At 35.7% G+C, this 22,822-nt stretch overlaps 1 protein-coding gene and 1 long non-coding RNA gene across 22 annotated transcripts in view; both read right to left on the reverse strand.

The window, feature by feature from the left end:
• Window positions 1-22,822, reverse strand: part of LOC105149436 (CUGBP Elav-like family member 1-A) — a 562,295-nt gene that overhangs the window by 136,547 nt on the left and 402,926 nt on the right. The gene's annotated exons all lie outside the window — the stretch shown is intronic.
• LOC147910268 (uncharacterized) lies at window positions 328-11,845 on the reverse strand. The gene is made up of 2 exons (XR_015544438.1): window positions 7,727-11,845; window positions 328-7,605 (listed from the first exon to the last, which is right to left on the reverse strand). It is a non-coding gene; the product is annotated as an uncharacterized LOC147910268 (long non-coding RNA).

The raw sequence follows: 22,822 nt of genomic DNA on the forward strand, positions 1-22,822 counted from the left end.
CATAAGTTCTTGAAATATGCGTGTAATAGAAAAACGCGATTGAAGATCTTTACGAGAACTGGCAGTCCGACGGACGAGCTGGCAGCAGACTTTTAATCCCATCTTGTTTCTATGCGGAATTCCGCACTGGAAGTTTCCCGAGAGGATGTCACGAATGAATATACGCGACGGTGCCATATCTACATCTCTCTACATTTTATTTTCATATAACTTGCTAGATCATTATTTTAAGATAGTATACAAAAAAGAATAAATATCGTGTAAAAAATGGAGATTATTTAAAATTAAAATCTTTGCTATCAAATAAAATCATAACATATAAAAGCATTTTTCTTTGCAAAAAAAAAACAGATGCAAAAAGTTAGTTGTACAGTCATGCTGTACGACATTCTCCATAAGAAATGTATCTTTCCTCCTTCATACACTTTTTTTAATTAACATAAATATATATAGACAGGATAATATATGTATACAGGATGCGTTTTCATCAAAATCCGCCAAAGGTTGTTGTGGCGTCCGAGAAAGCCTGATGCTTCTAGTAAACAGTTATATTCTCAAAGTGACCGCGATGTTGAAACCAAGTGCGGAGTATAATCCAAGAACCGCGATCATCGAAGACCTTCGCGCTGGGCACTCAGCAACGGAAATAATTCGGTTCTTTGGATACCCGAGATCAATCGTTGACGTGGCAAAATATACGGCTTTAGAACAGTCCAACGGAAGTTTCAGTATGCTACCAAGGAAGAGTTACTCGAAAGAACATACCACCAGGGCCCTCGCAATCGTTGAAAGAGCTCAAGCGCTGATTTTGGATGACCAGGGCAACCGTTGCGAAAGCATCGATTGTTGGTGTGAGCCAACAATGCGTCGAATTGTCAAGGAGGACTTTCGATACAAATCGTATACATTAAAGATACGACAAATGCTCTCTGAGACTGCCAGGACAAGAATGGAAACCGAGTTGCTAGCCTCGGCTCTCATTCTGGCCTCCTAACAGCCCAGATTTAAATCCCTTGGACTACGTATGGAGCATAGTTGAAAGAGTCACAAACTAGTCTCGGCATCCCAATGTGACGTCGTTAAGGACCCCTATTGAAGCAGCATTCGTTAGCATGGGCAGCGCTACATTACAACGTGCGTGCGAACGCTTCAAATCGAGAATAGAGGTCATCATTCAAGCTAATGGGGGATATATCGAATAATTGTGGTTCACAGGGATCCTCCAAGTGCCATGTAAAAGAATTTTTTGTAATATTTAATTTTTCATTAAAAACATATTGTTTAAAGAAATTGTTCGATTTGTTCGGATTTTGATGATGCACCCTGATGATAATTATATGTAGAATCTCTCTTAAAATCACGTCATATTATTTTTGAATATTAAACAGAAATTGATTCATAAGAAACTCAAATATTATTTCATATTATTATTAATATCTCAACAGAATACATACGTATACATTTAGAAATGTTAAAATAAACTTAGAAATGAAAAATAGAGTGAAATTAGAACGTCAATTAAAACTATACAAAACCTTTATGCATGAATAATTTTGAATGTCAATTTAATATGTAATAACACTAAATCACTTATTTTTAAATTTACAGACAAAAACAGATGAAATAAACGTCAGATCATTAAACAGTTCCATTCTTTTCGAAGAAAACAAAAAACGGTTAACAGAAATACATAGTTTTTAGCAATTGTGTTTGCTTTCTTCAAATTTAATTTGCTGATACAAAATTTAAATGCAATTACTAATCTGTGTTAAATGTATCCATAATTCGATATCAAATAAAAATGTAGCTAACGAATTAATCGTATGTAATATTGCATTTACAAAAAAATTAGTTTATTATCGAAAGAAAAAGTCGTTTATTTAATAATAAATAAATTTTAGTAATCATAAAAATTAGTTACCGCAAAGCACGTTGTAAAGCGACGACGTACGCCGATCACAATGGTAATAAAAAAGAAAGAAAGAACTACAAACTGATTCTCGAGTATAGCGTGTGCCTCTCCAAGCCACTTCGGTGTCGACTCCCGACTCACGTATTCGACTCCTCTTATCGCGAGAGCGGCCGCATGCAACCCCTCACGCTTCGATGCGCGATAAAACCGTGCCGTACCGTCTCGGGACGGTAAAGGCCGTCCGATTTCACGTGCCGTTTAGCGCACTTTAATTCCATTAAAAGGACATAACGACGGAGATCGAGCATAATTTCTCGCTAGCAGGGATAAGAGGAATCGACTTGAGAGAGACAACGAGGAAAGGTAACCGTGTGTTATCATATTTCCGGCCCTCATTGCCGACGGATATGAATTCATAAGAACGACTAACGGATAATGGATATTCGCGGCTCTGCTATTTCCACTGGAGTTTTCAACGCGTCCGAGAAATTTAAATAACGCCCATTCCTCTCGCGCGCCGGTATCGCGTTTTGTTTTACGAGCGGAAAGACGAGATATCTCGTCGCGTGATTCCATGAGCTCGTTTCTATGTTAAAGTTAAGACATTGCGAGATAAGACTTAACGCGAGAGATTATTACAAGCGACACTGCCAATTCTCTCGGGCACGCCTATCCCGTTATTAGTTCATTATTCCGTAATGCGATACGTTTTATCTTGTACTAAATGTAACATTACTTTGTACTTGTCATTATGACTACATTACAGTACATCAAATCGATGCAACTTTCCAATTAACCCTCCACCGACAATATGAGATCTTCTAAGAAATGTCGATTCTTCTATTATGAATTTTAAGGAAACGAATAGATATCGGAGAAATGAATCGATATCATCTCCTAAAAAAAACTTGATAATGTTGAGATTATGTGTAAGGATGTCAATATCTAGTTACTTATTTCGTAACAAGGACGAATAAAAACCGTGTTTGTGCCGTATGACTCACGTAGATCGCGTAAGATTTGGTGCAAATAAAAATTTGGATTCTTTTTCATGTTTTACGTCTTTTTAATGCAAAATTCAATAAAAATATAAATATAATTCAATAAAAATGTAATTCAATAAATATATAAAAATTTTACTTTTAAAATGGATTCTTTGGTGTTATCATTTCTTCACTAATTTAATTACAAAATCAACGTTTATGAAGATATGTCAGACATATATAATATAATTCATGAAATGTTCAAAATTGGAGACGAAACTTCTCCAGAAAGATTTGTTAAATTAGAGAAACGTAAAAGATTTTCATATTATCATAGACCAAATGATAATGTTATGCTATTGAAGGATTAACTAAATATGCAATTCACTACTTATAACTTTCTTTCTTTTTAATGGCAATCTTTTACGTTTCTCTTAGAAAATAGCGGACTTGTACACGCCTTCTTGTCTCGCACGGAAGTGACCCAGAGTCATCACTCTCTCTACCGTCGTGCTACTACGCATGTACATTCGCGAGACGACTCTCTCTCCCGGTAATGGGACTTATCATGCCGGGACTTACAAACTAACATGCGCGGGCGCGGAGCGCTTACGTCGAACGAATGAATAATATAAATAGATATAACTAACGCGCTAACACACCGCCCACCATGATTAATCAATTAATCTTCCTTTATGGAATCATTCACTGATAACTTGCAAAATTTGACAATTGCATGTTTAACGATACCAGTGGCCTTGCGCACCGTCGCGACGCGTATTAAATTGCCTTGCCAGGATGAACTTCGGTGACGCGTCCAGTTCTCCATTTTAACAGTGGAAGATTATCCTCCTTTAATAGCATGAGATCGTTAACTTGGAGATTTTTCTGGTGAGTTTTCCACTTGACGCGGCTTTGCAAATTGGACACGTATTCGGCCCACCGTTTTCAAAACTCTTGGCCCGAGCGTTGAATCTCCCACCTATCAAGGCAGTTGATTTTTATATCAGCTAGATCGTTGTCCGGAAGACAGGTTAGTGGTTCTTCTATAAGGAAATGTCCTGGCGTTAAAGATTCCAGATCGAAAGGATCAGAAGATAGGGATGACAATGGCCTCGAATTCAGGCATGCTTCAATCTGCACGAGAGACATTGCCAATTCCTCAAAGATAAACAAAGTATTGCCCATGATTCTGCGGAGATGACCTAACTTCTCCGTTGATGGATGTGCGGATAAAGGCGTAAAGCTCCTGCAACTCGCGTTTAGCACTCACAAAATTGGTGGCATTATCGCTGCAAATCTTTCGAATCTCGCCGACTAATGAAGCGACGTAAAGTGGCTAGGAAAGCCGTCGTAGATAACTCACTTGTAGCCTCGAGATGAATGGCTCTGGAAGCGAAGCATATAAATAGTGCTATGTAGGATTTGCATGTTTTCCGACCTCGTCCTTTGTTGAGGATAGTGATTGGGCCAGCAAAATCGACCCCGGTGACAGCGTTCTGGATGGCTGCACTCTATCGCGGGGAAGGTATCCCATCACTTAGATTAGTTCTCTTGGGTTATGTCTAGCACACCAAATACAGGAACGGCAAACCTGACGCACCGAATTTCTTGCGTTTAGCCAGTACGCTGGCGTATTGATGCCAACAATTGTGGACTAGCATGCAATAGAGCGCGATGTTCCCTTTTGATCAGCAAACGTATGATCCGCATTGCGCGGACAGCAAGATGGGATGTTTTCTTTCGACACTCCAAGGCGCCTGAAGTCGTCCGCCCACCCTGATTATACCATACTCGTCTAGAAATGGTATAACTGAAGTAATGGGCTAATTTTGTTTAATTTTCGTTTGTTTTATAGGCATTTTTGCTCTTCCAGGAAGTAGACACGTTGCAAATATTTGAGTATCTCGCGTCTTGATAACTCCAACTTAGGTAGGATCAATTTTTAGGGATAGTTTTCTGTCTTCATGTCTTTTGCGGCAGTTATGAATAAATCTAATGCAATAGACAAGTATCCGCTCAATCCTTGTGAACATTGAATAGTTCGTAGTGTGTTGATTGTCTCGTTGGAAACCAATAATTGAGGTACGCTGAGATTGCAAATGATTGCAAACTGCAGTTGCTTGATTTCAATCTCGGCACTGTATACGGCATCCTCGACAAATTCCAAAGTAGAATTTCCTTCGCTTACAACGAGACGAATATATAACAATCATTTAGGGCCATTCCATCATAAGAAATTATCCTTCAACTGAGTCGGTGAAACTCCTCTTGAGATCAGATCTGGGGGATTCTCCGAACCTCTTACATGGTTCCAATGAATAGCAGGCAGTATTTCGCCAATTTCCGACACATAGTTGGATACGAAAGGTTTCCAATGACGTGATACGTCGCCGCGAAACCAGTACAGCACGACCATGGAATCAGACCATGCCCATATTTCATCGATTTCAATGTGAATGGCGTGTTTTACATTATTGATCAACTTAGATAGTAACAACGTACTACATAGATTTAACCTAGGTATAGATTGCTTCTTTAAAGGGGCTATCCTCGTTTTCGTGCATAATCTAATCATCGTTTCTCCGCTAGATTTGCTTACCAATGTATGTATGTAGATATATGCGCCATGTGCCTTCTCGGACGCGTCGCAAAATCCAAACATGGAATATCGACAATTCTTTGACGCAACTACAACTAATCGAGGGACATGTAACTCGCGAGGGACATATAACTCGTATTATTTGCTAGACAAGTGGAAGGAATCTCGGAATTCCTTCCACTTGTTTAGCACCGAATCCGGAAGTGGATCGTCCGTTTTGATTTCCCAAAGACCTTGCATCAGGATTTTAGCTACAGTTAAAATGGGGCCTATCAAACCCAAAGGATCGAATAGATTACCAATTGTGGACAGCATCTCGCGCTTTGTGGACGCATGACCTATTATATTTGTCGTAAATTGAAGTCTGTCCGAATTTGGATTCCATTCGAGCCTCAAAGCTTGAATAATATCATTCGCATCAATCTTGAAACTAGAATCAGATTCACAGAGCTCGTGCGGAATTCCTTTCAATACGCCGTCAAAATTAGAACACCATTTGTGCGCTTCGAACCCTCCTTCCCGTAATAATATAGTTAATTGTTCTTGCAAAGAATGAGCATTTTCAATCGTGCTAGCCCCAGAAATTATATCGTCGACGTAAGTATCATTCAATAGAGTATGGGACACAAGAGGATAACTCTCTTTACCTTCCTTACCTAATTGTCTCAAGCAACGTACTGCCAGTACAATGCACAGATTTGGCTGTACGTAACAGTATTTAAGCGATAATCCTCTACAGGTTGCTCAGGCGAAAATCTCCATAAAATTCGTTGAAAATCACGATCGTCTTCCTGAACCAACACCTGGCGATACATTTTTTTTTCTATAAGTCGGCAGTTAAAGCGATTTTGTAAGTATGAAAACGAATAATTATGTCGATTAAGCCATCTTGTAAAACGGGTCCGAATCAGAAAAGCGTCATTTAAAGATACGCTTTTATTATTTTTAGTGGATACATCAAATACAACACGTAATTTTGTATTACTACTAAATTCTTTTAACATTCCATGATGAGGCAAATAAACTGCCCTTTTGCAATCGTCAAGTGAAGATTTCAAGTCTGACATGTGATCTAACTTGATATATTCTCGCATGAACTTAACATAACGATCTCGCACGATCATTGTTCTTGAGTGCGCGCTTCAAATGCATTAAACGCTTTAAAGCTATTTCTCGGTTATCGTCAATAGGTAAGTTTGCATCGTGAAAAGATAATTTTACCATAAATCTACCATGCTTGTTCGCGTAACGGTTTGCTCAAAATACTGCATCTTTTCTCGTCTATCGATAACGCTCTTGTTTTATCGCTGTCGTAGTTTTCCAATTTCCAGAATCTTTCCAGATATTCCTTTAACACATCGCAAGACTCCATCGAACAAACCAAGGCGCTTGTCGCTCCCCCATCGATGGTCGAATTCCTGCATGCCGTTATCGGAACGGAACCTGCTATGATCCATCCAAGTTTCGTATTTTATAAAATTAGCTGATCCTGCCCAAGCTCGATTTAACTCACGTCTAACAAGTCAAAGAAATATTCCGCCCCCAGCAGCATGTCTATTGGACCGTTATTGTGGAATTTCGAATCAGTCAATACAAAATTACCCGGTATCTGTAGTTCGTCGCGATCTATATTCATGGACGGCAAATTCTTGGTAATTTTGGGCACGATCAGACATTGGACACTAGCCTCGAAATTGGAGCACCTCGACATTACGTGAACTTCGTAAATACTATGAATCTTGTTTTCAACCTCGTTTAGACCGATCACAATCTCGAAAGCCCTATTTCTTTTCAGCCCTAGTTTGTTGTACGCAGCTTGAGTGATAAAATTTGCCTCACTGGCACTATCAAGAAGTACGCGAATCGGAATTAGCGAGCCATTGCATCGGGTTGCTTCTAACTTTGCAGTGCCATGAGAATTCGTCGCCTTTTTACCTTATGATATGCGAGATTAACCGCTACGTTAGCAGCTAATTGATGATTATTGTCCTGCGACTCTGATTTTGCTAAGTCCTTGTCAGCTTGTAGTTGATGATATAGTGTATTGTGTCTTCCATTACATTCTCGACAGGAACCCTTTTTTGCATGCTTTTACGTAATGGTCGTTTCTGAAGCAGTTTATACATAGCTTTAGACGCTTAACCTCCTTGATGCGATCGGCAACCGACAAAGCTAGAAATTTCTCACAAATAAATAAGAAATGTGATCCATCCCAGAGGTAACACTTACCCGTATTCAGAGAAGAGGTTAGAGAACTCGTTTTGAGATTTGCAACACCTTTGTTTACAGGCTGCAATTTAGAGTGCTCATGAGAGCCCTTACTACGCAGCTCCTTTTCCTTGAGAGTCTTGTCATTCGACTCGATACGCTCTAGAATGAGACTTCTATTTTTTAGAAATTCCAACATCGTCGTTTAACGTCACTGTCTCGCTAGACTTCATTTCCTCTTCCCATGATCAAAGTATTTTCACGTCGAACTTGTCTTCCATCATGTGCATGACTAGATCATCCCAAGTATCGGTAGGTAATCCTAGAATCTTTAACATGTGTAGGTGCCTGGAAGTATAATCAATTAACTCGCGAAGAGCCTTCGCTGACTCTTTAGCTACGATGGGCATTGTGAATAAACATTCAATATGTTTTTTCTTGAGCGACCTAGGATCATCATATCTACTTAGCAGTAATTCCCAAGCCGTCGAATAATTTTGACCCGTTAGCTCGATGGACCCAATAATTTTAGCGGCATCCCCTGAGATTGACGAAATTAAATACTGAAACTTTTCGACATCAGACAGTTGCGGTCTGGCGTGTATGATTGATCGAAAGCTGTCAGAAGCCCTTCCAATCCTCGATTTTGCCATCAAACCTCGATAGTTTGATGGTAGGCAACTTTATCCTAATATCTGTGCTAATTGTTCGCCACGCGGTCAAGTATGTCGGTTTGTCGCGCGAGAATGGCCGACGACGTCTCGTTATTACTATGCGGTGCCATAACGTCCGCGCCTTCGTGCTGAGCATTTGTTGCATTTGAGCTTGGTTTGCTATTGCAACAACCGCGTCTGTTTCTCGCGTTACAGCGTCTAACGCCGACGATAGCTTCATGCATCGCTTTAACAAAGATTTTACCTCAAAATACCTTTCTTTGAAACATTCTTGCTCTAGTGTGTCCTCGTCGATGAATTCGCCTTCTTTTTCTAGTAATTGCTTTTGTATGGACTCGAATTCGCTATACGTCTCTTTTAGTTTCTCCAGCCTTGCCTCTACTTGTTCCTTGTCAAGTTCAATGCCTGATCCATCATTAGCTTGTTCTCAATCTTTGCCTTTACATAGCCTTGTGCTCGGCGAAGATCAGCGATCTCCGACATCTTTCAAATAGTCTCTTTATCGTAACCTCGAGATTCGTTGATATTTCGTTTTATTATTAAGTTACTCGAACGTAATAATTTTGCGAATACTAGACGTAATGGCCAGATGTGAGATCCGGTTCGAAAGACCAAATATGTTATGCTATTGAAGGGTTAACTAAATACACAGTTCACCACTTATAACTTTCTTTCTTTTTGATGACAATCTTTTACATAGAAAATGGCGGACTTGTGCATGCTTTCTTTTCTCGTACGGAAGAGACCCAGGGTCACTCTCGCTACCGTCGCGCTACTACGCATGTACACTTGCGAGACGATTCCCTCTCCCGATAATCATGCCGGGACTTACAAACTAACACGCGCGGGCGTGGAGCGCTTGCATGTCGAATGAATGAATAACATAAATAGATATAACTAACGCGCTAACAGATAGGAAAACTTAATTTATACTGTATCTTATAAATCGATAATTTTAAGTGGTTATCAATAAAATAGATTAATTAAAAATCTATGTTTTTTGTAATATTAATTTTAAAATAAATAAAAGAAAAGTAAAATATTGTATATTATATCTTTTAAAATACAATATACAATAATAATAATAAAAATAATAAGATAATATCCAACGAATCACATTTTCGATAATTTTTCAGTCATTGAAGAATGGCTAATAAGTGCGAGTTTCAAAAATAACAGTGGCCGTGTAAGCTTATCCACGTGTGAACGCAGGTGCTGACTTTGTCATTACTGTGCGTGCGAAGACGACGCAGACGGTGACAATCGGGGTAACATTTTACAAGGACGTGAGGAGCTTTAACGAGCCGGCAGTTGACCTGTCTGAGGGCATAAAGACACGTGGTCCGCGAACAAATTACGCGCGTGGTATAAACCGCGCGCGGTCAAAACTTCCCTGAAACTTCTCGTCATGGCGTACGTGACAAATCTGATGTCACTTTGTGTAAGTGCATACAACGTGCTCGGGGCGTGTAGCAAGAGAGAACGGTGACGGTGAGATCCGGTAACTCGGGAACATTTTGCGGCAATAAGAGGAGCGGAGGGGATTAATGAGTAACAAAGCAGTATCCGCGTAATGTTAGGGAATGAAATGAATCGATTAAAAAAAAAATAGGATAAATATAAAACTTTCAAATGTAGTAGTTTTAAAAAATTTTGAAAGAGAAATTTCAAATGTTTTGAATCAATTAAATAAGAAAACAAATTCTATTTTCGATCAAAACGGACTGAAAAATGTATTTGCAAATTTGTAAATGAACATTGTCGAGCATCAAGATTCGCTTTAATCGAAAAAAAAGGATTCTTTTTTTATGTGATTTATTCTTATCGGTCTAATAAAAATGCATACATAATTGATTTAGTTAATATCTTTTTAATGGTTTTAATAGTATTGTTAGCAAATTCTATCTGCCAGAGCAATTCAGTGTAGTAGATAATTATCCGCGTTTTCCAAGAGATCCGAAATAAAAATGGATTATTGGTAAAAGCTGTCTCGTTATTCGCACGTGCGGCCGTACGCAGCTTAACGATCATGATTTATCGAGGGCAGAAATCGAATGACGAATCTGACATTATGCCACGATGCAGCAACGATGCGGGAGTGGATAATTTGACCGCATTTTGCGGCGACCAAGGGATGGTTAACGATTACGACGGGGAGGACCGGCAGTTGAGGCAGGCAGTTGGGAGTCGTGTAGAACGAGCCACCCGCGCCACCCTAGGTAACGATAGTTCGCGTTAACGACCACCGAGTACTACAAGCTTGCAGCTCGGAAACCGGACGGCGAGAGAGCAGCGTGCAGGACAACACGAGGCAACGTGAGAGAAGAGACAAGATGAAACGAGACGAGACGAGATGAGACGAGACTGCCGGTAGGCCGACAGCCCTAATTGCTGGCCAGGGATTTACAGGAGGATAGGTGCCAGGAATATAAATATCCTCGCAGGATAGCTCGCCACCAGGAATTTCCACTTGCACCACGGCTAGCCAGCCAAGCCAGCCAGTCGGCTGTCTCGCCTTTGCCCTCACCAACCACCGTTCTTCTTCGTCAAGCTTGGTAATCCCACCAGGGATTTTCTAACGTACCATGAATTCCTGCGGCACGTCCCGCTTGGCTGTGACCGTTTGCGACACGAGTCCGTACCGCGAAATTAAAAAGAATCTGTCTTTGTCGAATACATGGAAAGTGTCGATTCGGTCATGTGCCGACGAGCGTAAGCGCCACGCATCCCCCAAGTAAACCGATTCGCTAAATTCTATTGACGTGTATAATAAACGCGTCTGTGACGAGAGCCGTTCTCTAATAATCTAGCACACAAGGGAAATAGAACAATTTTTCTTTGTTTAATTTAGCTGATTGCGAGAATACACAACAATAGATATCAAACTCACTTTTATATTTTCTAATATTCTATACAGATTAAAATAAATGAGCGTAAGACTAAATTAAGAAGAACGTATGAAGAAATATAACTTTAACTTAGATAGACATAAAGTAAATAATGATAAATTTCAATTAAATTTAATTTCTAGCCACGTTGACATTTCGTTTGTCGTATACACTATGTGTAATAAATAAATATTGGTGCCGCGCGAAAATTCTAGGATGCATACTTTTATACCGCGCAATTGTTTCGAATACAGCTGAACAAAAACATTTCATGGTGCGTTTAAACATGCCGTGCAAAGCGCGAGATTTTATGCATCTACCACGCGCGCATCGGTCACATCGGTACGGAGATGTAATTTCTGCAGGACACGAGCGCATTAAGCACTGTTGAGAATAATCTACGGCACGCAATCACCAACGGGCCAATGAAAGTTACTGGCAGATCTAGAACGTTGCTTCGCCATTATTTTGCGGAACTGATGAGTATCGCTGTCTTTTTTAATAGTAAGCAATTAATTATTCATTTGAAAGTAATTATTTATTAAAAGTATTCCTAAATGTGTAAAAATACCTCCCTTCTTTTTGTAAATATATATATATATATTATATATATATATATATATATATATATATATATATATATATATATATACCTATTCTGTATAGCTAATAAATATATTTACTTAAAATATAATATGTACCCTATTTTTTTTACAAAAAAATCTAGAGTATTTTCATTATTTAATACAATAAATTCTATAAATTCTTAATAAAAAAGAATTGTATCTATGTTATTTTATATATTTACATATTTATGATTTATTCTTTATTATATTTTTCAATAGTTTATATTTATAGTTCTATATTTTTGAAATATTTTTCTTTGTAACTTTTGTTTATATTGACTGTTATACAGCTTTGCCGTAGATGATATATGTTGTTTGTTTTATAAACATGCCACTTCTAGGTTATATGATCGGTCGATGTATTTATGTCCTATGAAGCTGACGTTTAAAATGGTCTCTTACGATGTCAGAAATGAGCAAATGGCTGCACGACTCGATGCACACGTGAGAGTGTAAGGTAGGAAAATATCCCGTGTCGAGGGACAAGTTTTACGTGCGCACACCTCGTATATCGGTCACATTAATGCCATATAATTTTACGGTCCACCTACAGTTCCGGTGCCCCACCAATCGCTTAGCACTTTGATAAAAACTGGGACGTGTGGCTTGGAACACTGGAACACGAGCTTGAAACGATGCTTTGACAAAAAGCCGAGCGGACTGACGGCAAAAAATGAAATTTGAGAGGTTGAATAATTTTATCACAATTCAATAGTTTTTCGAATACGCGGAAGACAGCACTTAGTTTGAAAGTTTTTATTCTATATTCGCGATATTTCGTTCAATGATTTAAAGACATTATCTTTAATAAGCCAGATTACTCCATTTAACGCAATTGTTGAATAGTGCTTTACAAAATAATAGCGAAAGTAAATTGTAGCATTTTCGTAGAGATTTTTTTAAAAACATATGAATAGATATGTCCTAAAAATAATCTTAATATTGGCAAAATATAATGTCTATTTTATTTTCAATAACTATTTTTAATGATAACGATTGTAGGCTGTACAAATTTATAAGTTGATAACGAAGTTCACGATTGTATACTTAAAGGATTATTTCCGGTAAATCAATATAGCTGCGATTTTTATTTTCAGAGACATAAGGTTTTCCGAATTAATCATCTAGCCAGAGAACTTCATTAATTGAAAATGTTATATCGTAATCTCGTCTTACAACGACGAGTAAAGAATCATTTTACAGGATATTTCATCTAGGAGACGATGCACGCGATAAGAGGCGAAAGATACGAATTAATTACTTCGATGTCCTCTCGAGCAACTGGAGGTTCAAATTCCCTTAGGACAGTAGTTTATCTTGATTACCTTTAGTCCTTTAGACCTTAGTCCGGGATTAAGAGGGATGATTGAGTAGTCCGCAAGGGCCACGTCTGGCTTGGGCTTCTGGTGTTATATGAAAACAACCTGTCACAATGATTTGTTCTTATTGCATTAAAGTAGCAAGATTAAAAAGTGTCTAAAACTTGCTTTTAATAATGTATCCGCTTCTTTGCTTGGATTTATATAATCGTCAAAAAAAAAAAGAATATTATTCTGAACTTTTTAAAACAATCTTTTTACACGTATATTATGATTTAATGTTACGCTGACACAAATAATTACAATTAAAGAAAAGATTATATCTGCTTATTTAAAAACTATAAAATGGAAATATCTTGTAACACTATACAATTTTACCCCGTTTATACCGTGTTAACCCCCTACATCTATGCCAGCAAACTCAAACCTTAACTATCGACTTCCTGTCCGGTGACCAATCATCGAGTCCGCTTGCAACCACGAAGCGAAGCATCACGTTAAAGAACTTTCAGGAAACCTACTTTGGGATCCTTTAAAGGATTATCTTCGTCGACGTGTTCAAAGTCATCTTCAGAAAACCATTCAACCACCCATTCAAGTCAACCGATATTTGATGAACGTATGTTCTAAAGTGCAGGACTTCAAAGAACCGGCTTTGCGGAAACGACAAAGTTTTTGTCGTATTCAGCGAATCGGTTTCTTTGAGAAAGCTGTGTCGATTAATAACGATTTATCGCGATGAGCCATCTTACTCGAATACATCGGAATTATTAAAAGCCTTTCAAGGATGTATGTGTATGCTGTGGCGTCGAGTGCTTTCGCAAATGATTAATTATTTCTGCGACATGAAGTTTTGCTTAGACGCGCGATAATGGAAGCGACGAAAGCTTTTGTTCGTGTGACAGTGATAAAAAAGTTTAATCTTTGTGTATTGCACATTTAAAAAAATATTTCTTGCAAATGCAATCGGTCAAAAAGTTTTCAAATGTAGATAGTAAAATAGAAGATAATTTATCTGATTTAATGTTTTCAAAGAAAAAAAAGTACAAAATTTGCCAAGTAGGTTAAATATGAAATTGTAAAGATTGACACACAAATTCCGCTCGCGCGGAAAGTCTAATTTTAATCAAGATTGAACGATCCACGAAAATTTGGTTTCACGAAAGCTAGCTTAATGTTTCGTATTATACCTCGTGATGGATGCTACTCGTTAATTTTATAATTTTGCCAGTGAGCGGCATGATAATTGAGATAGAGTCGAATTTACGTAAAAGAAAAAAAACAAATGAAATTAAGTAGACAAAAAGAATGCGAAGAAGAATATAAGAAATGATAAAAAAAGAGAATGTCAAGTAAAATGGCAACTCCAGAAGAAAGAGTGGGAAGAAGAAGAAGATAAAAGAATAAAAAAGATAAAAAAAACGGAAAAAATAGAAGGAAGAAATGAGAGAGAAGTCAAAGAACGAAAGAATAAAAGGAATGCACAGGTGAGAAAGCAGGAAGAGAAAATGAGTAAGGGAGATGAGAAAGGTCGGTGGATGATTGGCTACCCGAGCCACCCCCGGTCGCGAAGTACTAATATCGGGTTGGGTGGGATATACTCTTACAAATTGTCTGCCGGCGCGTCGTAGGGGGTCGCGCGCAGAGGGGGATTTGTCTCCATTAAAGGGATTGAGGTTTTGTCGTACTCCACTTCCACACTCTCCTTTCTACACTCTTTCTCTCTCTCCGACAACGCCCTACTTATATTTCGCGCCTGCTTCTCGTCACGCTCTACCGTTCCTTTTTCCGGCGTTCTCTCATGCCTCACCATACACACGCTGTCTCATTGAGGCGAGCACCAGATTGGAAGACGAATCTTTCACCAGCAACAAGCTTCTTCGCAAACCCACATCCAGTTAGCGAGCGCGAGTACTTTGCTTTTTGCTTTTCAAGAGACGCAACCTAGTCAAACATACTAAATTCCCGCTAATGGTTACTTCTTCGTTTTACGGTTTCTGTATCCTGCTTTCTGTGACTTGTAAGTTCGTAAGGTGCTCTACATCTTAAAATTAGAAGGCTTATTGGATACTGTATGTCAAACAGAAACTGTTAAGATGCCTTACATTTTGAAATTAAAATATTTTTATAAGTTACAAAATTATGTTTAAAAATCAAGGTAAAGAAAAATAGTATATTTCTTATTAATTTTAATTAAACAAACAAATTTAATTTTAAAACAATTAAGTTATAAAAATACGGATAATGTTACTAGTTGAAAAAATGTAAAAGATGTTATTTTTATTAACTTTTTATTCAATAAAGAAAAAGAAAAATTCTAAATTCATCGAAAAATCTGTACATGCAAGAAAGATTCTGGGATGTTTCGTGTAAGAGGTCACAAAGAGACACACTGCGTGGCACGGCTTATGTCGATTCGATAAAAAGAAAAAGAAAACATTGACTCGATATTATTTTATCGGATAGTTTTCGCTCGAGACCGACTGAGGAAAAGAATGGGCCACGTAAGAGCAGCTGATCGAATTGATCTACTGTTTCCACTGTGGAATCGGGTCAACCCCGTTTTCGCGTAGGTATATCATCTTTTTCTTTATTCAAGCGATACCGTTACCATTCGCGAGAAAGGAGATCTTATAAAAAGTGTTGAGAGAATGATGCTGTACTATTTGCAAAATGGAATTGAGTCATTTGTCACAACAATTCACGGAACAGGAAAACAAAACTGATTAATTATAATATCTCGAACATATTTTTAAAAATTTTGCTTCCAAAAATACATTGAAATATCTTTCAAATTCAACCTGTATATAATAATTTTAATAAAGCTATATACGATGCCATGCAATATTATATGTATATTATGACAATTTTTCAAAAAAGGTCGGAATAATAACAACACTTTAATAAATTTAAAAAAATACAATCTTCCTTTAAATCAGAAAAAAAATACAAAAAATGAATATTCAATAACAAAATAAATGTCTGTAAATTTTCAAATTAATAATACTTAAAAATATTTGAAAAATTAAACAAAATATTATAAACAGAATCTCTTTTTTTTTCTTCTTTTTGTCATAATGCATATCTATTAATGTACATATTTATATAATTATTACTGTTATTAAAGTAAATTTATAATAGAATAATAGATATATAAAAAAAAAAATATATATATATATATATATATATAAATGAATAAATATCATGAAGAATTTCAATTCAATCTTAATGAAATTTTCTTTATTATGGTTCCCCCACAAAAAAAATATATCTCACTGCTTTTGTATTCGCATCACTTCTAATGTAACACGTTTGTTAATATCTGATTTAATTTTTGAATCGGCGAAACATGACAATGATACACTATGACAAAAATACGAGTACATCTACATGACCTTTTCGACATGTTATTTTAACCAGAAAAAACAAGTACAATTTTTCTACGCTTTGTAGTGCGTTAGATTTTATCGGGTTGACCGTTATCCATGCATATATGTGTATGTGTATTTGTATTTATATTCAGTACATAGAGTCACACTTGACCAGGCGAAAAACGTGTGATAAATCTGCGCAATTTGTTACGCCGGTCACCGTGCGATCTCATAAATTTAGAAAGAAGATCTTATTGCCCGGAAGATTCTGATATATGTCATAATGGAAGATAATATTGGGATCCATTCCAAGCCATTGTATCCGATGGTTCTCTTTGTGGATCGAGAGAAATATGGTGCAGTACAACTTTTATCGAAATATATTTGAATCGGTAAATAGGAAAATATACAGCCTCTGAATTTTTACAAGGGAGAAAAAAGTCTTCGTATAAAAAGCTGGAAAAAACATTGTGTGAGAGAAATATGCTCTTAATTTTATTAAAATAATAATGAAATTTCCTTTTGATAAAGATTTCCGTAAACAATGTAATTTCTCAAATAGAGAGAAGCTACCTGAAATAAACTTTATATAGTACAAATAGAATTCACCAAATTTTTTTCCTTTTATGAAAAGAAATTTGAATGTAATAAATTTGGATAAAACTCCTCCCTCTTCCCCCCCCCCTCTCTCCCTCTCTTTATATATATATATATATATATATATATATATGTGTGTATATATATATATATATATATATAGAAGCCCCAATCACTTTGACTTTAATATATATATATATTGTCAATAAGGTCACAATCATTGATATCTAGGGCTATGTTCAGATTCCCACCCGAGTGCCACACAGATATCATCTATCTTTATCGTTTACCGAACAACAAGGATAACATGATACTCGGGAACCATCTGATGGAAATCATTTGAACAAGCTCTAGAATGGACTACTGATGGGGATAGAAAGATGCGTAGAGTGAGAGGCAGATAAATAGATGATCCATTTCTCTGCCTCTCATTCTATGCATCTTTCTACTTCCACCACTGCCATCAGCAGTCCATTCTACATGTCGATGGTCATAACCCTTCAAACATTCAAAAGGTTTTAATCATCGTTCGTAAAATTGTATAGAATATATTATGCTCATATCAGTGAGTAAAATATTTCATCAATATATACTGAGGTTTTAAGTACAATGCATAAAAAAAGGAAGAAGTTAAAAAAAGGAATAAGCAAAATTTAGAATATTTCACGTCATAATTTTTGCTAATATGTACATTACAGCTTTACAAAAGTATCCCTCTGATCGTACACGTACGTCTACAGTTAAACAAAGTACATCTGCTCGTAAATATAAACCAATAAACCTGTTTGTTTGGCTTTCTCTAAAATAAGTAAGTATAGAAGGAATTCGAGGCTTCGAAGTCATTACAAAAAATCAGCATATTGTTGAATGCCAAACAAATAAAATCTCGCTTCTATCAAACTTGCATGTTCAATAAACTTTTTTACTAAATATCGATAAGTACTTTTTTGCTTAAATACTTATCTCCAAAAATGAAAAATTTTGAAAGAATTTTTTTCTCTTTAGAAAAAGTAATAAACATTTAAAGAAAATTAGCTTTTTCCTGCATTTTTATTCTAATTAATTCATCAAAAATAAAATATTCAATAAACAGTGACATTCGATAAATAAATTACAAAATCGTTAAATATTTCATAATTTTTTCAGATTTTTTTGAATACTTTAAGATAAGAGAAATAGCGTCGAATTTGACAGATTCATGTGTTCTGGAAATATTTTTTAAAAAACGTATTCACTCGGAGAGATATTTATATACACTGATATTGTATCTTTAATTATATTAAATATACCACAAAAAAAGTAGAAATTTGCATGTTAAATGTTATATTTTATAACTTTTAAATTTCATATAATTTTTACATTCGACACAAAAAAGCGTTTTCAATTGGAAGACTCAATTATTTATATATAATATCTCAAAATTTTGCATTGACACGCCAAAAATTGAACATAATAAAAATTACTTCAACAAATCGCTGCCAACGTGACATAATTCTTTGTTAAATATGCGTAATGGACGGAACTATATGGTGCCCTAGCCATAGCCGGATATCTTGAAGTCTCGAAGGTAGTCGACACCTGCCGTGGTTAGATAAGCTCCGTGCAAATTTACCCGACTTACTTTCAGAATCAGCCGAAATACGGTTACATTGCACTCTAGCTTGTACCTCTCTTTCTCTCTTCTCTCCTGTCTGCCCTCGCAGAAGCGCTCAAATATTTGCGCAATCGATGGCAGTTTTGCCGCGGCGTAATGGCAAGAGAAGCGAGAAATTTCCGCGGTCCTATATTCGAGAACAAAGAGACGCGAGAAGATAGAAAAGAAGTGAAGTGGCGAAAAAGGAGGGAAGAAGATGAACGGAAGTTAAGAGCGTAACGAAACTCGGGGAGACGGAAGAAAGAAGACAAAAGTACAAACGTAAAGTAAGAAGAAACGAGACTTTTGACAAGAATTCGAGAAATTAAACTTCGCAGTGCTCCTTGTAATCTTGGCTGCTAGCCAAAACTTTTGCCACATGCTATATTTATTGTCAGGCATAAATTTTCGCGTTCAATACTTGTAATGTAACAAGAAAATTATCACTATTTTATATTAATTGACAAATATAATTTGTAAAGTTTCGTAGCCGTTGCACGTTAGTATTATAATAAATGTGAAGACTTTAATCACGTATTTTTCTGACTACATGACATGAATGGGTATTATTCTATATTTCACATTAATCAATTCCTAAAAAAGATGTGTACAAAATTCTTATTAAAAATTTTTTCTTAGTATTGCAATTTTAAGTTCTGATTAAGAAAAAATAGAAATGGAATAAATAAATAATTAATAAGTAAAAATAATAAAAACCTTTTATTAAACTTTTAACTTTTAACTTTTTTACTGATATTTATATTTTTTCAGAACATATGCATAATCGAAATGATTGAATAGAAATTTAAGAATTGAATTAATAACCACTTCTTTTTGTAAAAGTATATTTCAAGAAACATTATCCGTTAACAATGTCGACGTTTATCAATGAAATTTTGAAACTGTACCCACTAGTAGTCGATGCCATGAGTTCCACAAGATTACGGGGATCAGGAGCCGTTTAGTCGCAACTCCGATGAGACTTTAACTGGCTTTAGTCAAAGTCGCGTAATTCCCTACGACGAAAATGTAACGAGTTCGCGGCAGGAGGATTCCGTAGGGGAGAACCGCCCTCGTCGTTGGGGGTAACTTGAAAAGTAAAAGTCTCAAATCCCGTACGCAACTTTAAATTAAAGCAGTTCGTTTTGTCCGCCTTTCGTGTTTTTATCATCCCGCTAGTTGGCATTTTCGTGATCCGCAGGAAAGAAATAAGAGGGAGAAAAGAACAGGATATTCGAACGCGTATATAACAACTCCTTTTCCTACAGGACCGCTACAATAAAATGAGAATTTCTCAAAGTAGAGAAGTGATAGATTTTATAAGTTTTTAAATTTGGTATTATATGTTTGTTAAGAAAAACACACACACACGGTCAGTTACAATTTTTGTCAAAAAATATAAAAATAAAAAGATACTCTCTAAATATCTCGTGTAAATATGAACCTATTTCTAAACAAATTTATCTATTTGCGAAAATAAACTATTTTAGAAAACTTATTATTTTATTCAAATTCTATAAATTAAATTGAAACAACACACTCCTCTCCGTAGCAAATTGACGTACATTTGTGTCATTTAAATGTTAAAAGAATAGTGAAAGTTATTCTAGAGATGCAAAGCACGTCACGAAGATTAATTCGCGCGAGATTTACCAACCGGTCTTTGTATTTACACGCACTTGCAGCACGGATGGAATCCTGAGTAGGATTCAGCACGAGGGATGAACAAAGGGCAGAAGGCGTCATTAAGGCTGAGTGATCGACGAGCGGACGTCGGAAATACTAAGCAAGTGCCGTTTGCCGACTAGAAGCACGTGCCAGTTCTTGGCGCGGGAGCAGTTTGCCAATTAATTAGAGCTGTTTCCGGTGGTGTCATCAGTAGGTATCGTCGATCCGCCTCCGCAATTAATTTCGGCACCGCAAACTCGTAAGCAAAGATAGAGCGTAACGCAACAGGGAATAAGTTGCATTAATCGTTAGAAATTTCATTTCTTCATGCTTGCATTGCGCAAAGTAAAATTAGATTATATAGTACGGGTAATTTTATTTGAATAAAAAAATATTTTTTGAATCTATTGAGTTAACACAATTAGTAAGTAACGAAAGGATTGTAAATACAATTTAAAATTAACAAATTATTTACACTGCAGCAAAATTGCAATTGATAATTTGTTAAAATAATTTATTTGTCACATTTTTACAATCAAACTTGATTTAAATATTGTTCTATATAATCTTTCAAATGTAAAAATAATTAATTTTATCGAAAAAAATATATTAGTTGCTCACGAAGTTTTTCTTTGACATTTTAAGAAAAATGATATGGTATCCTCGCGTTTTGAAATCCCTGTGCAATTATCTAAAGCTTTTTGACTTGCGATATATATGGCATACTCAGTTATCAGCTCGGCAGTGCCGTTATGGGACTTCAAAAATTTATCTGTCTTCGAAAAGTCCGTTACTCTCTTGCGAAAAGAACCAACAACTACCTTGAATCCAGCTTGCTCATGTTGGAACACAAGCTCGCTTGGAAGCAGCTTTGCGATACTTCCGCGCCAGAGTTTCGTTTAAAGTTTCTCGCGTAATCCTAAAGTGCACGGTGTACGACGACTCCGGCGTTCTTCACGATTTCGCTAGCCTTTGAAAAAGTTCGAAGACAAAGAGACACGAGAAAATAACCATTAGGCGGAAAATAAAGAATTATGACGGTATTGTTCGAAAAGACATATTTCGAAAATACAAAAATAAATAAACTAAAGAGATTTATTTTGTGAAATTTAGTAGAGGAAAATGGGAATTCCTATCTAAAGGGAATTAATTGCTATATATATTCTAAAAAATGTTGGTGAAATTTACCATCCATATCCCGTGTCTATATAATTCTTATCATGTTGGTATTAATTTAATATTGATGTGAATTTCATATCATAGATGTATAGATTTAAAAATGGTATTATTATATACGTCTTTTAATTGTTATTGTTTATTGAGTTAGATTAAAAAGTCTTCAAATAATCTTTTTCATATTAAATCAGTTAACAACTGGTAATTATGCGTGTATTTTGAAATGCGGTGTCTATATAATTCTCACTGTATTGATGTTAAATTAATATCAATAGTGTTAAATCCACACCATGTTGATATTAATTTAATATTAATATAGTGAAAATTATATAGATGTTGCATGGTGTTAAGTTCACTCCGCTATTTTTTTTAAAGAGTGATTTTTGAAGTTAAAATCGATATAAACGAAAAAAGAAGTCATAAACATTCTTCTACTATTATGCATTCTCATATTAAATTTTTCATTTAATAATATTGTATTTGGTAAAAAGAAAAAAAGCAAAATTTAAAAAATTTCTCACACGTCGAATAATTATACGTATGGATTTAGTAATAATGCGTAAATTAAAAAATTGTTGGAAATGAATAAATAAAATGAATATTTCATGGAACGTTAATAAGGAAATAAGAAAATATATTTATAAAGTCAATATTAATACAAGATTAATACAAATTTTGGAAAAATGATATAAAAATTGGAAAAATTATAACTGAGTCTTAGTTTAGACGCCTTGACAGACGCCAATTATTTTTACTTGTCTTTTTTTCGTAATTATGAGGTATCTAAAACAATACAAAGAAAAAAATAAAAGAAATAGTATTGTATATAGTATATGCAAGACGGATAATTGTGTGCATTTCAAAATCATGCGCACAATTACCAGTCGCGAAAACGCTTATTCGAAAAAACGATTACTTAAAGACTTTTTAATCTAACTGAATAAACAATAACAATTAAAAGACGTATATAATAAGACGTACTTTAGTACGTCTAAGATATATATATATATATATATATATATAAGATTAAATAAACAAATAAAAAATATAGACTTACTGTCTTATGTTCTGAACGCCAAAAATTACTTCGAAATACATGATTTCACTTTTTCTCATATTTGCCATTAATTACGTTTTTTAATAATATAGCCTATAGTAATATATA

Source organism: Acromyrmex echinatior, chromosome 3 (assembly GCF_024713525.1).
Source record: "Acromyrmex echinatior isolate Ae372 chromosome 3, ASM2471352v2, whole genome shotgun sequence".
NCBI classification, from domain to species: domain Eukaryota; kingdom Metazoa; phylum Arthropoda; class Insecta; order Hymenoptera; family Formicidae; genus Acromyrmex; species Acromyrmex echinatior.